Consider the following 13456-nt stretch of genomic DNA (forward strand, 5'->3'; position numbering starts at 1 on the left):
CCTTGATTTGGTCCAGATTTTTCATTAAGTGATGACAGGGTATCTCGAAGCAGAGGTCATGGTCACAAAATAAGCAATCGGTCATTCAGGACTGAGATGATAAGCCTTTGGAATTTTCTGCCAAAGAGTGCAATGCAAGTTGGTTCAGGTGCTGGGTGTATAGAAGATGGAGATTAATAAATCTTTGGATATTTAGAGAGTCATGAAATATGGAGTTAATGCAGAAAAGCAACTCTTTGGTAAAATATAAGCCAGGAGCTTAATGACTGACGGAGCAGCCACGAAGGGCCAAATGGCATATTTCTGCTTCTAGTTGTTGTGAATTTTAGTTGCCTAAGGGCTGAGATTCCTGGAACGATTAGCATTTTTATAGCATCTATCTTGTCCCGTTCAGTATATCAAATAGTGTTTTACAGCAAGTAGAATGTTTTTGATGTATAGTTACTATTTTAACATTAACCCGAGGGCATAACTTTAGTTCTGCTCATCCCGATTCATTTCATTCGCCCCATAGTTTATCGATTTATACCAGCTCCTAGCTAAATAGGAGTTAGACTGGGAGATTGTCCTTCTTGTTTTCAAATCCCTACAAGGCCTCACCCCACCTTATCTCTATAACTTTCACCAACCCAAGCCCTTTGGACTTCTAGCCTCTTGATCATCCTCCTGAATTTAATCACTCCACCACAGGCAACCAAGCCTTCAGCTGTCCCAGTTTCCACCTCTATAATTGACTCCCCAAACCTCTCCACTATCTCATCTCCTGCAGGACACTCCTTAACTCCTGCCTTTTTGACAGAGATTTTGGAAATTTGCCCAAATACAAAGCTGAGCATCAAGTATCCGGTCGATAACATTCTATGAAGAGAAGAAGGTAAAATATTACCTTATTTAGCTATGGTAAAAAAGCTGAATAATGAATTTGTTGCTGTAATGTGGTAGGAGAATGCGATGTGAAGATATAGTGCGCTCTATCTTTCCTCAATCATCGTTGCTTTTTACATATCTTTCATTCATTTGTTCCTTATCTTTCTATATCATCATCTATATTTCTCGTTTCCCTTTCCCCTGACTCTCAGTTTGAAGAAGGACCTATTCCTTTTCTCCAGAGTTGCTGCCTGACTCGCTAAGTTCCTCCAGCATTCTGTATCTATAAATGGGGTACAAAGGTTGACGCACCAAGAGGTAAGTTTCTGTGGATATGGCCGAGGGCTCATGTCTGTGTTAGAATGGCTGATATGCAAAGGGCTGAGACATCGCATTTCTTCCAGCAACTCTTTCTGGTTAGGAACCAAGTTGCTTGCACCAGTTGTATATATAACTGAGTTACAGTCAGGCAGATTTCTGCAAACTTCATTCTTTATATGTTTTGCAGCTTCAAGCCAATTGAAGGGTGTTTTTGAACTGAATCATATAATCCAGTAAATTGTAGACTGCAAGTCTTGGCAGCGCATGGGATGTCTTTGTTTTAATGATAGTTCTCCCCTTGCCAAGTTGCTAGCAACAGGAGTGGAAGTGGCTGTGAGCTTGAACATTAAGTTTATAAATGGCCTGCATTATTTGCTCAAAGATATATCATTTTGAGGTGGTTTGACAAAATAAAGCTCAGGAGCAGACAGAGTCTTTCTGTGATGCACAATTCTAGTTATCTGGTGAAAATTACCAGCTACTAACTGTGGAGTATATCTATTGCCCAAATAGCGATACAAAGAATGCACGCTTAGAAGTGTTTATAACTGCTTGTGATTTGGATATGTTTGGAACTGTGGAATAGGGTCCTTCACTTGAGCATGGCCTTGCAAGCCATGGCAATCTGCCCACAAAGGCCACCCTCCATTTTATATATCTGCTCATGGGTTTGTTTTATATGATTTGTGCTCCTGGCATGGAGCTTTGCATACCAGGAATATGCATCAGGAATTTGAGAGTGGAGGACAATGTGGACCTCTTCGTAAGCATGGGGATGGCCATGTAGAGTACACTAGCCTCGGGACCTGTAGTCCCAATATACACACACCCATTAATGGCACCCATTGGTACACCAAACCCAAATTTCTCCCACTGATGGACCCTGCTTTAGACTTTGGAGATACAGTGTAGAAACAGGCCCCTTTGACCCATCGGCCAATGATCACCCATACACTAACTCTACCCTACACACTAGGGGCAAACTTACCAAAGTCAATTAACCTACAAACCTATACGTCTTTGGAGTGTGGGAGGAACCCAGAGCACCCAGAGAAAACCCATGCAGTCACAGGGAGAACCAACAAACTCCATAAATACAGCACCCTTAGCCAGGATTGAGCCCAGGTCTCTGGCACTGTAAGTCAGCATCTCTACTGCTGTGCCACCATGCCACTCTTTCAGTCTCAGTTTCCAGAGGTTGGGGTTCAGCACTGACGTTTTCACTGGTGAAGATGAATCCAAAATCCATCAATAATTGTCTTGACGCTATTGACATCAAGAATGTGAGTCCTCCTACAGAGGCTTGAGCATAAGAATAGGGTGTCAGTTCTGGGAGAGTGTTGCTCTTTAGGAGGTGCTGTTCCTCAACTAATCCATTAAACCCAAGTCCTTACTGCACACTCAAGTGGGTAGATTTGATTCCAACTGAGTGATGAGGAGGAAATGGGGGTATTCTCTGAGCTGGTCAAGTTCAGAGAATGGTCAAACCTTCAACTCAAGATGCAAACCCCGAACAGAATCCCATTGATAATTCCCATTGACAACTGGGAGAACACTGCCCTCACACCTTGCTCTCCACCCTTCTCAGTCGGGAAACGCCAGGTCAAGGATGTTGTATCGATCCGGTGAACCAGAAGGACAATGGGCCAGTGTGAGAAAGGTTGGGCTTCCTAGGAAAGATGTTGCCAAGCTGGAAAGGATACAGAGAAGATTTATGAGGGTGTTGCCAGGACTGGTGGGTCTGAGCTATAGGGAGAGAGGTTGAGTTGGCCGGGACTCTATTCCTTGGAGTGCAGGAGGATGAGGGGTGATCTTATAGAGGTGTATAAAATCATGAGATGAATAGATTGGGTAGATGCACTGAGTCTCTTGCCCAGAGTAGGGGAATCGAGGACTAAAGGACATGGGTATGAGGTGACGGGGAAAAGTTTTAATAGGAATCTGAGGGGTAACTTTTTCATACAAAGGGTGGTGAGTGTATGGAACAAGCTGCCAGTGGAGTTAGTAGAGGCTGGGACTATCCCGATGTTTAAGAAACAATTAGAAGGACAGGTTTGGAGGGATATGGACCACACGCAGCTAGCTGGGATATGTTGGCCGGTGTGGGCAATTTTGGCTGAAGGGCCTGTTTCCACACTGTATCACTCTGTGACGCCTCCATGCCACTGCTAAGTACTACTGAATGCCTAAATTTAACAAGTCTTCTATGTTAAAAAATTGAATGGCCATCACTGAAAACAAACCTCTGGTCATTCATTTCTTTTCCATTTGTGAGATCTTGCTATGCACAAATTGACTATCCTATTTCCCACAATTCAACAACGATTGCACCCTTTAGAAGTATTTAATTGACAATAAAACATTTGCAATGTAAATTGGCTTTGGGATGCGGTGAAAAGTATATAGGTGAGGGTTGATGTGGGGGATTAAAATGTCTCTCAAAATTCCTGAAATGTTTGCATTAGTAATTTCTGAAACTAATCGAGATAAATTCAGCCTCCTGTCGTGCAAGAGTGAAGCAGGCGAATGAAAATCATTTGCATCATGAAAGGTGTGTGGTGAAATATTATGCCGAAACGCATGTGTTGGATTATAGACATGTGTTTGAACAGACTCGGCACTGCTTGAAATTGTTGCAATGTTTAGCTTGGGCTGTACACAGATTTCACAGTTAATGGTGACTGAAGTGAATGCATGCAGACTAAATGCTAACTTTTATTATCTGTGTTTTCTTGGTCTTAAAGTGTATCAGGTAGGTTAACAGCATTTTTCTACAGAGGAAACATTCATTTTAACGAGGATGTCCTGATAAATCTAAGCTCATGCAATGTTGGATTTGTTCTCAATAACTTTCTGAGATTTATGGCAAGCACTGTCTATAGAAACAAACCATTTTGCAATGCAGAGTAATAGAAACTAAGAACTGCAGTATCTTTCACAACCTCTGGAAACCCCAGAGCATCTCATAGTCGAAGATCTACTTCTGAACTGAAGTCACTGTTTAATAACAGCAACACCGCTATTAATTTGCACGCAGTACGTACAAAATGCATTGAGATAATGAGCAGTTAACATGCTTTAGGCGATGTTTGTTGAAAGATAAGAAGAATGAATCTTCCTAGCTCTTCTTGGAAATAGTACAATGAGATCTTTAATTCCCACCACAGACAGCAAACAGGGCCTCAGTTTGGCACACAATCTAAAACAAAAGATGGCAAGAGTCATAGAATTATGCAGCATGGAATCAGGCCATTCGACCTACTAAGTTCACACTGATTAATGGACACCCATCTGAATGAATCTCTGCTTCCAGCACTTGGTTCCTAGCTTTCTGTGTCTAGCTAATTTATAAGTACTTGTCTAGACATTTCTTGAATGCAATTAGTTATTCTGATTCCATCACATTCCAGGTGAAAAATGTTCCTTTCCGATTCCCTTTAAAACTCTTGCCACTCGTCTCAAACCTTTGTCGTCCAGTTTTATTCACCTCTGATAAAAAAAAAATTTGCTGTAGTCTACCTTATCTGTACCTCTCAGAATGTTCTTTATCTTTTTTCCTCTTAACTTCCTGCAAACCTAAGACCTAGCCTCTCCAGTCTCTCCTCATAACTGAAGTGCTCCATCCCAGGCTACAGCTGGTGAATTTCCTCTGCACCCTCTGCAGTGCTGTTGTATCTTTCCTACAATGTGGTGGCCCGAACTGCATGTGATACTTCAGCTTCTGATCAATGTTTTATAAAGTTGAAGCATAAACTCCCTGTGCTTGTATTCAGTCCCCTGATCAATATAAGCCAGCATCTCATGTGTTCTTTTAGCTACATTATCATTATCATTCTGTGCTACCACATTCAAAAATGGTGACTGAATGGATTTTGTGTTGGGCCATCTTATAATGATAAACCATTATTTAAATAATATATTTAAGAAGGAACTGCAGAAGGGTTTCGGCCCGAAATGTTGCCTATTTCCTTCGCTCCATAGATGTTGCCTCACCCGCTGAGTTTCTCCAGCATTTTTGTCTACCTATTTAAATAATATAGTTGCCGTGTGCGGTATAAATGAATTAGAGGAGAAATTGTCCCATCATGTTGTACTACATCTGCCTACTTTCTGCAGTCCTGTCCTAACTACCTGATCTAGAAGGTAGACACAAAATGCTGGAGTAACTCAGCGGGACATGCAGTATCTCTGGAGAGAAGGAATGGGTGACGTTTCGGGTCGAGACTCTTCTTCAGACTGCTTGTCCCACTGAGTTATTCCAGCATTTTGTGTCCACCTTCGATTTAAACCAACATCTGCAGTTCTTTCCTACCTGATCTAGGACTTGGTTGGGTCCTTTCTCAATGTATGGTGCCGCTGCACTTATGATGAGTTCATTCAGTTATAAAATAACGTCGAAATTTAACAGAGAGAAGCAGGAGAAAGAGAAGGCCATTCTGTAACCTGATCCGCATTCAAGTCGATCATGACTGATCTCATCAATGGCTTCAATTCCACTTTCCACCATGTTTCACATAGCCCTTGATTTTCAGTAGTCCAAAATGTATCTATATGTCCATTCGAATACATTCAGTGATTTAATGTCCACAGTTCTCTCTCTCACTTGAGAATTCCAAATATTTATCACCCTGTGAGAGAAGGAATTCCTCTTCATCTCTGGGTTTAAATGGGTGACCTCTTATTCTGACCCCTTATCCTCCTTGTTCCAGATTGCCCTTTGAGGAGAAGCATGCTCTCGGCATCCATACTATTAATGCCTCTCACAATTCTATGTTTCAGTCAGATCACCTTTCAAATGCCATGGAGAACTATAAACCAAGGCTGTACTGTTGGTGACATCAGCTGACAGTGTGTTCTTGTGACATCCTGCGATCTGTTCTGTTAGCAGAGGTGTAGCCTATTTAAATGAATGAGTCAGCGCCTATTACGGAGAAATGTCTTGTGAATATATCATGCATTAATTTAGTAATATTGGTGTCTGTGAGTTCAGAACTGAAGCTGTGATACTCCCGCTAACAGTTCTTAATTTAAACATTGTGAAATTACAGGGAGTGACTTTACAGAATGCTGTACAGTAAAGGAGGAAGGGGCAACAGACGCTCTCCTGCTCCCTTAACACAAAGAAAGTTTCCAATGTGTTTTGCAAACAGAAAACAGAGTTAGGCATCCATACAATAATCCCCAAACTCTGCTTCTGACCAACTTTAGCCTGATTTCTTGCACTCCTCCAAGAGTGTCCAATCTGTCAAGATTCTATGCTCTGGAATTCCTTCCCGTTCCCTCTTCCCTCTTCTGCTTTAAGACCCTTTTTTGCAAACTATTGATTTCACAAAGCTTTTGCTAACTGCCCTAATATGTCACCTTTAGTTTGATAATATCCTTGCGAAGCACCCTGTGATGTATTTTAACGCTGTTAAACATAAGCAGTTTTCACACTCCCATTAGATTTTTCCTCGAAACATAAAAGGTGGTGGCTTGGCCCAATGCCAGTGTTCAAAGCAATTCCATCAATTCCACTCCCTCATCCATTCTCTCTCTCTCACCATTCTGACTTCCTTGTCACCAGGGTTCATTAGTGGTAACTAATGAACCCACCAACCAGAATCGCCCTGGGATGTGTGCAAAAAATGGAGTTCCCCGGGCAAATGACATACTGACAGCACCGGAGGTTGGGATCAAACCATGGAGTTGTGAAGCACAGTGTTGCACAAGCCTCTGTGTGCTTGTGTGGCAGCAGCTTTGCACGCTGCACCTCTGCCACACTTTAGTTTTCAAAACTTAGAACAAATGATTCGAGGTTTAAGAATTTAAGGAGGTTTCAGAGAATGGACAGGAATAGTGTAGACAGGAGTCAATTATGCACTCTGCTGCCAAAAGTGAGGAAAAGTAAGGGCGTATTTGTGCAGAATTCTGCATGACTAAAAAGGACAAGCTGCAGACTGCTTAGAATAGAGCACAGACCTGAGCTGGCTGCAGAAGATAAAGAAGGTCCGAAGAAAGGTCTCCACTTCGAGGTTGAGACCCTTTGGACTAAGAGTCAGGGGTCTGAAGAAGGGTCTAGACACGAAACGTCACCTATTCCTTCTCTCCAGAGATGCTGCTTATCCCACTGAGTTACGCCAGCATTTTGTGTCTACCGTCGAATTTACCAGCATCTGCAGTTCTTTCTTAAATTGTTTAATGTAATGGGTGAGTGTATTGGGAGCCAATGCAAGTCAATGAAAACAGGGCTGATGGACACTGTGTGTGGCTACAGAAGAGATGCATGAACAAGGTTCATCTTGTGCCCTGTCTGTGGGATTCTATGAGCTGTTAGGTGCTGTTATTTCAATTAATGAATGGAGGGGGGCAGAGAGTATTGGAGGCAGAAAAATTCACGTGTTTAAAGATTTTCTGCATGAGAACTTGAATAATAATAATAATAATAAATTTTATTTTTGGGCGCCTTTCAAAAATCTCAAGGACACCTTACAGAGATTAACAAGAATAATAAAACATATAATCGGAATAAAATAAATAATAAGGACATCACCAAAACACAAATTAAAAACAGAATTCAATCCAAAGACAAAAAAATCAAAAACACAATGTGAAGAGAGAGCAGCGGCAGCTAAAGCGCGCCAGCGTCCACTCTCCCTTCACGGCAGCCATCTTGGACACAGACTAACATGTTTACTTACACACAGAAAATCATCCCCCCACAATGGTTACCACTGTGGGGGAAGGCACAATGTCCAGTCCCCATCCCCAGTTCACCCAAAGTCAGGCCTATTGAGGCCACCGCTATTGCCTCTACGGAGGCCCGATGTTCCTGGCCGTTCTCACCGGGTGGTCTTGCCCCGGCGTCGGGAGAGTCCTCACAGCGGCTGGGCCACATGGAACGGCCGCTTCCTGACTGGGGACCGCGGCTTCCGAAGCCGACAAGGCCGCGCCGGTTTGGAGCTCTCAGGCTCCCGATGTTAGAGTCGGCGCCGCCCGCTCCGCAGATCCGCAGCCCGGAGGTGTTGATCTCGGCGGTCACAGCTCACCGGAGCTCCAGCGCGTCGATCCAGCGCGGCGACCCAGGCAAGGCATCGCCCGTTACGCTCCACGATAGCGCCCCAGCGCTGTGCCGCCACCGAAGCTGAGGTGCTGGGCGGTCCCCGCCAGGAAACGGCGCTCCACGCCCGCTGGTAGGCCACGAGGACGGGTCGACGGGGCAGCCCGGAGAAAAAGCTGCCTCACCGACCAGGTAGGGACCTAGAAGTATAATTACCTCCTTCCCCCCACATTAAAAAGTCCATTCTCCAACAGACAAAGGACAGGACTTACTAAAACTCCAAAAAAAAGTGAGTTAAACAGACGGCTGCTGGTTAGCAGCCGTTCCCCAAGATGGCTCCTCCTCCTGTGAAGAGCGGAGACTTACAGAACCTAGCCTAGAGATTGGGAAAGAAGATGAACTCAAAGCCAATTTCAGACTGGCATGAACGTGTTGAGCTGCCAGAGTTCTTACTCACAATAATACAGAAAGACTTCATTTGGCCCGTCAGGTCCATGCTGGCTTCCAGCAGAACAATCTGACCAGTCACATTCCTTGGCCCTAACCTTGCTTTCACAACCCCCTTTTGATTCTTTTTGCTATTTGCCTACAGTAGGGGTTAATTTGTTATTAGAAACACAGAGCGGAAACAAGGCCTTTGGCCAACCAAGTGCGCACTGACCAGCGATCACTATCCTACACACACTTGGTCATTTATACCAAGCCAATTAACCAATAAACCGGTATGTCTTTGGTGTGTGAGAGGAAACAGAAGATCTCAGAGAAAACCCACGCGGTCGCAGGGAGAAACTCCGTACAGGCAGCACCCATAGCCGGGAACGAACCCAGGTCTCTGGCATTGTAAGCGCTGTAAGGCAGCAATTTTATCACTGCTCCACCATGCCGCAGTGAGTAATTAACTTTGGGATGTGGGAGCACTTGGGGGAAACCCTGTGATCATGGAGAAAACCTGCAAGCGCCACACAGACAGCAAGGTCAGGATCAAACCCAGGTCCATAGTATTGTGAGCCAGCAACATTAAATTGACTACCAATTTGGCAGCTGAGAATTTTAATTCAAATAACTAAATAAAATGGTAAATTAGGGGGGAAAAAATCTATAGTCCATGTAACAGTAACTCTAAAACTACTGAATTATCATTAAAAAATAATTACTGAAGTTTGGTTCACTAATGTCCTTCAGGAAAGAAAATCTGCTGTCCTTACCCCAGCCTACGTCTAATTCCAGACCAATCAATGTAGCTGCCTCTTATCTGCCTCCTCAGTAAAGAGGCAATTAGGAACAGACAACAAATAAAGGGATTGCCACATCCTGCGAGTGAGTAAATAAGAAAACAATTCATTTCCTTCTATGCTGTAATTTCCCATGTATTCCTGCTGTACAAGTACAAGAGCATGTTTGAACCTTGGACGGGGTAAATTGAGTTAGAAAAATGAGTGATACAGCAGGAGGTGCTGCTGCCACAGAGCCCCAAAGACCCAGGTTAGATCCTGGACCTCCAGTGCTGTCTGTTTGGTGTTTGCACGATCTCCCTAGGACCATGGGCATTTCCACCAGGTGTCTGATTTCATCCCACATCCCAAAGATGTGCCGGTTGCTGTACATTACCTCTCATTGTACGTATGTGGCAAAATTACGATAGGGAAGTCAATAAGTCCATGAGAGATAAAATGCTGGGGAATGGGACTGATGGGATCAATGTGGGAGGAATGGATGTGAATGTGGGAGGCTAAATGGCCTCTTTCTGATTTAATAAGTTATAGAGGAAGATTTACATTTCCATAGCATCTGTCACAATCTCAAGAGATCCCAAAATCCTTAACGCCAGTGTTGGAATGTGGAAAGCATAGCAGACAATTCTTCACAGCAAGCTCCCAAAACCAATGCGTTCATGAGTAGAAAGTCTGAATGAGGTATTGGTTGGAATGTGGTATAATTCCCATCTTCAGGACAATGCCAATGAATATGTTGTGTCCATCTAAAAGAGCAGGTAGTTTAACACCTTAATCAAAGATCACATCTCCAACATTGCAGAACCTCATTAGTATGGTCCAAGGCGTATTAGTGAAAAGCATGGAGATTGTTCAGGGGAAGTGGACTGTCGGTTCAGGAAAAAACAGAATGAGAGGATATTGGTTAAGTATGTCATATTGCTGTGCGGCTTTAGTCAGGGTCGTAATGGTATTGACTGATTCTAATTCACAACTTTCAACCTCTCCTCATAATCAATGAAAATGAACTTTGGAAGCAGAATATAATAGCTGCGAGTACATTACAAACATCTTTCCTGGCAAGCTCATCCCCAAGCTTTAAATCATACACCATCCTTATTTGCTATTCTTTTAACATGTTCAAGTCTAAAGTCAGGAGCTTCCTCCCCATCTGCACCGGGGGAACACCCTTGCCTAGGTTTAGAGAGCTATGAGCTACACATAGGCGAATGGAACTAGCTCAGGTAGACAAAGTGTTTAAGAAGGAACTGCAGATGCTGGAAAATTGAAGGTACACAAAAAAGCTGGAGAAACTCAGCGGGTGCAGCAGCATCTATGGAGCGAAGGAAATAGCTCGGGTAGACACCTTGGTGGACAACTAGGAAGGACCAATATTTGTGTTGCATAGCTCAGTGGCTCTATCTCAGGTGGTTCATCATCACTGACTCAACTCTCTCCCTCTTTCCCTCTCTTCATCTCCCTCTCTCCCTCTCTCCCTCTCCCTCTTTCCCTCTCTCCCTCTCCCCCTCTCCCCCTCTCCCCCTCTCCCCCTCTCTCCCTCCCTCACTCACTCTCTCCCTCCCTCCCTCCCTCCCTCCCTCCCTCCCTCCCCCCCTCTCTCTCTCTCCCCCCCCCTCTCTCTCTCTCTCTCTCTCTCCCCCTCTCCCCCCCCCTCTCTCTCCCCCTCTCCCTCTCTCCCCCTCTCTCTCTCCCCCCTCTCTCTCTCTCTTTTTTTTTTTTTTTTAAATTCCAAGACTTTATTCAACACATCAAATAATACAACAGATCACGTCATACACAAAACGAAATTACATTATACCAAGTGTCATTATAGTACAACATTACAATCATTATTCACAATACTCTCAACCCCACGCGGTGACCAGCGCCCACGGAATACCTCCAAAGTCCCCGTGAACACCGCATGTTCCCTCTCCAGGGACACACGTGCACGGACGTAGGCCCGAAAGAGGGGCAAGCAGCCGACCCTTGCCATCCATCGCCTGCTGCCTGGACCCACGTATGGCCATCTTGGCCAGGCCATCTCTCTCTCTCTCTCTCTCTCTCTCTCTCCCTCTCTCTCTCTCTCTCTCTCTCTCTCCCTCTCTCTCTCTCCCTCTCTCCCTCTCCCCCTCTCCCCCTCTCCCCCTCTCCCCCTCTCTCCCTCTCCTTGCGTGCTTGGGAACTCTTTGACTTTTACTTCCTCATGGCAGGTTTGACTTGATAAAAATCCATGCCGGGCATTCCCAAAGGATGGCATCCTGAACTCAGACATTTCCCATTCTAGTCATGTGGCAGAAACTTGGCTTTGGATCTTAGTCCCAGAAAGGCACAAAGATACTGCGTGGCGTTGCCTGTGCTGTGCGGACTACTAGATAGTTCCCTCTCTTAGTTATAGGTTACACAATTGGTAGTCAGGCAAGTAATGGCAGGGTACGGAGGAAGTTAGACATTGTGCAACATGATAGTTAGCAAAATAGTTCTGGTTTGTTCAATTGAACCATTATTGAGTCATAGTTTAAAAACTCAGCCCAGAAAATGAGATGAAGCCTGGAATTATCTCAGTTAAGATCCTCTGCTTCTCACAGAGAGGTACAAATGCAGTGAACTTTTAATTAACACCAGTTGTTGACGCATGGATCACATTTGCAGAGAGTCTGAGGGCAGAGACATGGCACTCACCCTACATGAGCCTCATCCTAACTCTCTTCTGCTCACTCTACCATATCAATCTATTGCTTTCTCCCACAAGTGATTATCCAATTTGATTTTCAAAATGCATGCTAGATATGTCAACTACTCTCTCAATGGTAATATGTACCTCATTCTAAGTACATTCTGGATATCATATATTACATTAAAATTGGCTCAGTAAAACAGTACACCAATGCAACTCTGGAAAGGGGTACTTTAGAACATTGGTTAAATTATAGAACTCAATGGCCTGAATTCTGAACAATTGCACCAGAGACATCAGTGTGAATTCCACCATCACAGGTGAGATTCAATCTGTTATTAAATAAATCTGGAATTAAAGCTCATATCTAAAACAGTAACCATGGAAATACTAAAATGTTGTAAAAACTCATCAGGTTCCCTAATGTCCTTCAAGCAAGGACATCTGCCAGTCCTGCCTACATTGACTCAAGACCCATCACATGTGGCAGACACTTCAAGGGCAACTATGGATGAGCAATGAATGATGGCGTTTCCAAATAGTGTCCTTATCCTATGAATGATTTGCAAGGAGAATCTAGCACAATGGTCACTCCTTAACACCAATGAGCTGCCCATTTTAGATGTGAAGAGGTTGCCAAACTGATATCTCTCGAGTCCTGTAATTTAACTACAACATTATATCCATTTTCTAATGTTGCATCAGAGATTTATTTACTTGGAAGTGTTATACCAAATATTACATCCAGAATGTACTGAGAATGTGGAACACATCAGAGATCCATGAATTTGAAGAACTCTCTTCTTTAGCAAATGGGACTCATTTAGATGGGGCATCTTGGTTAACAGGGCTGAATGGCCTGTTTCTGTGCTGAATGACTGTTCAACTCTATAAAGGGTGGTGGAAGCAGAGTCTTTGAATATTTTAAGGCAAATGTATAGTGATTCTTGATAAGAAAGGGGGCAAAATGCAGAGTTGAGGTTACAATCGGATCAACCATTATTTTATTAAATGGCGGAATCGTTTTGGGGAGCTGGGTGTGTACTCCTAAATTGTACGTAAATGGATTTATTGCAAGACTGTGCACTGTCAGGGATGTGTTGAACAATTAAAGCAGAAGGTTGCTTTGGGGTGAGAAAATCCTGTCATGTTCCAAGAGCCTACCCATGTTTAATTGTTTTCAACCCCACCTTCATGACCACTGCTCTTCACTATACAAACATCCAGGGCAGCTTAGTGGGCAATGTGTTGAATGGCAGCATCTGGAATGTGGGCCCTTAGTGGAAATGTTAAATGCCTTGTTAGATTGAGATTGTGGCTTGCAGAGGGGCTTCACGTAAC

This window comes from Amblyraja radiata, chromosome 34 (assembly GCF_010909765.2).
Source record: "Amblyraja radiata isolate CabotCenter1 chromosome 34, sAmbRad1.1.pri, whole genome shotgun sequence".
Classification (NCBI taxonomy): Eukaryota; Metazoa; Chordata; class Chondrichthyes; order Rajiformes; family Rajidae; genus Amblyraja; species Amblyraja radiata.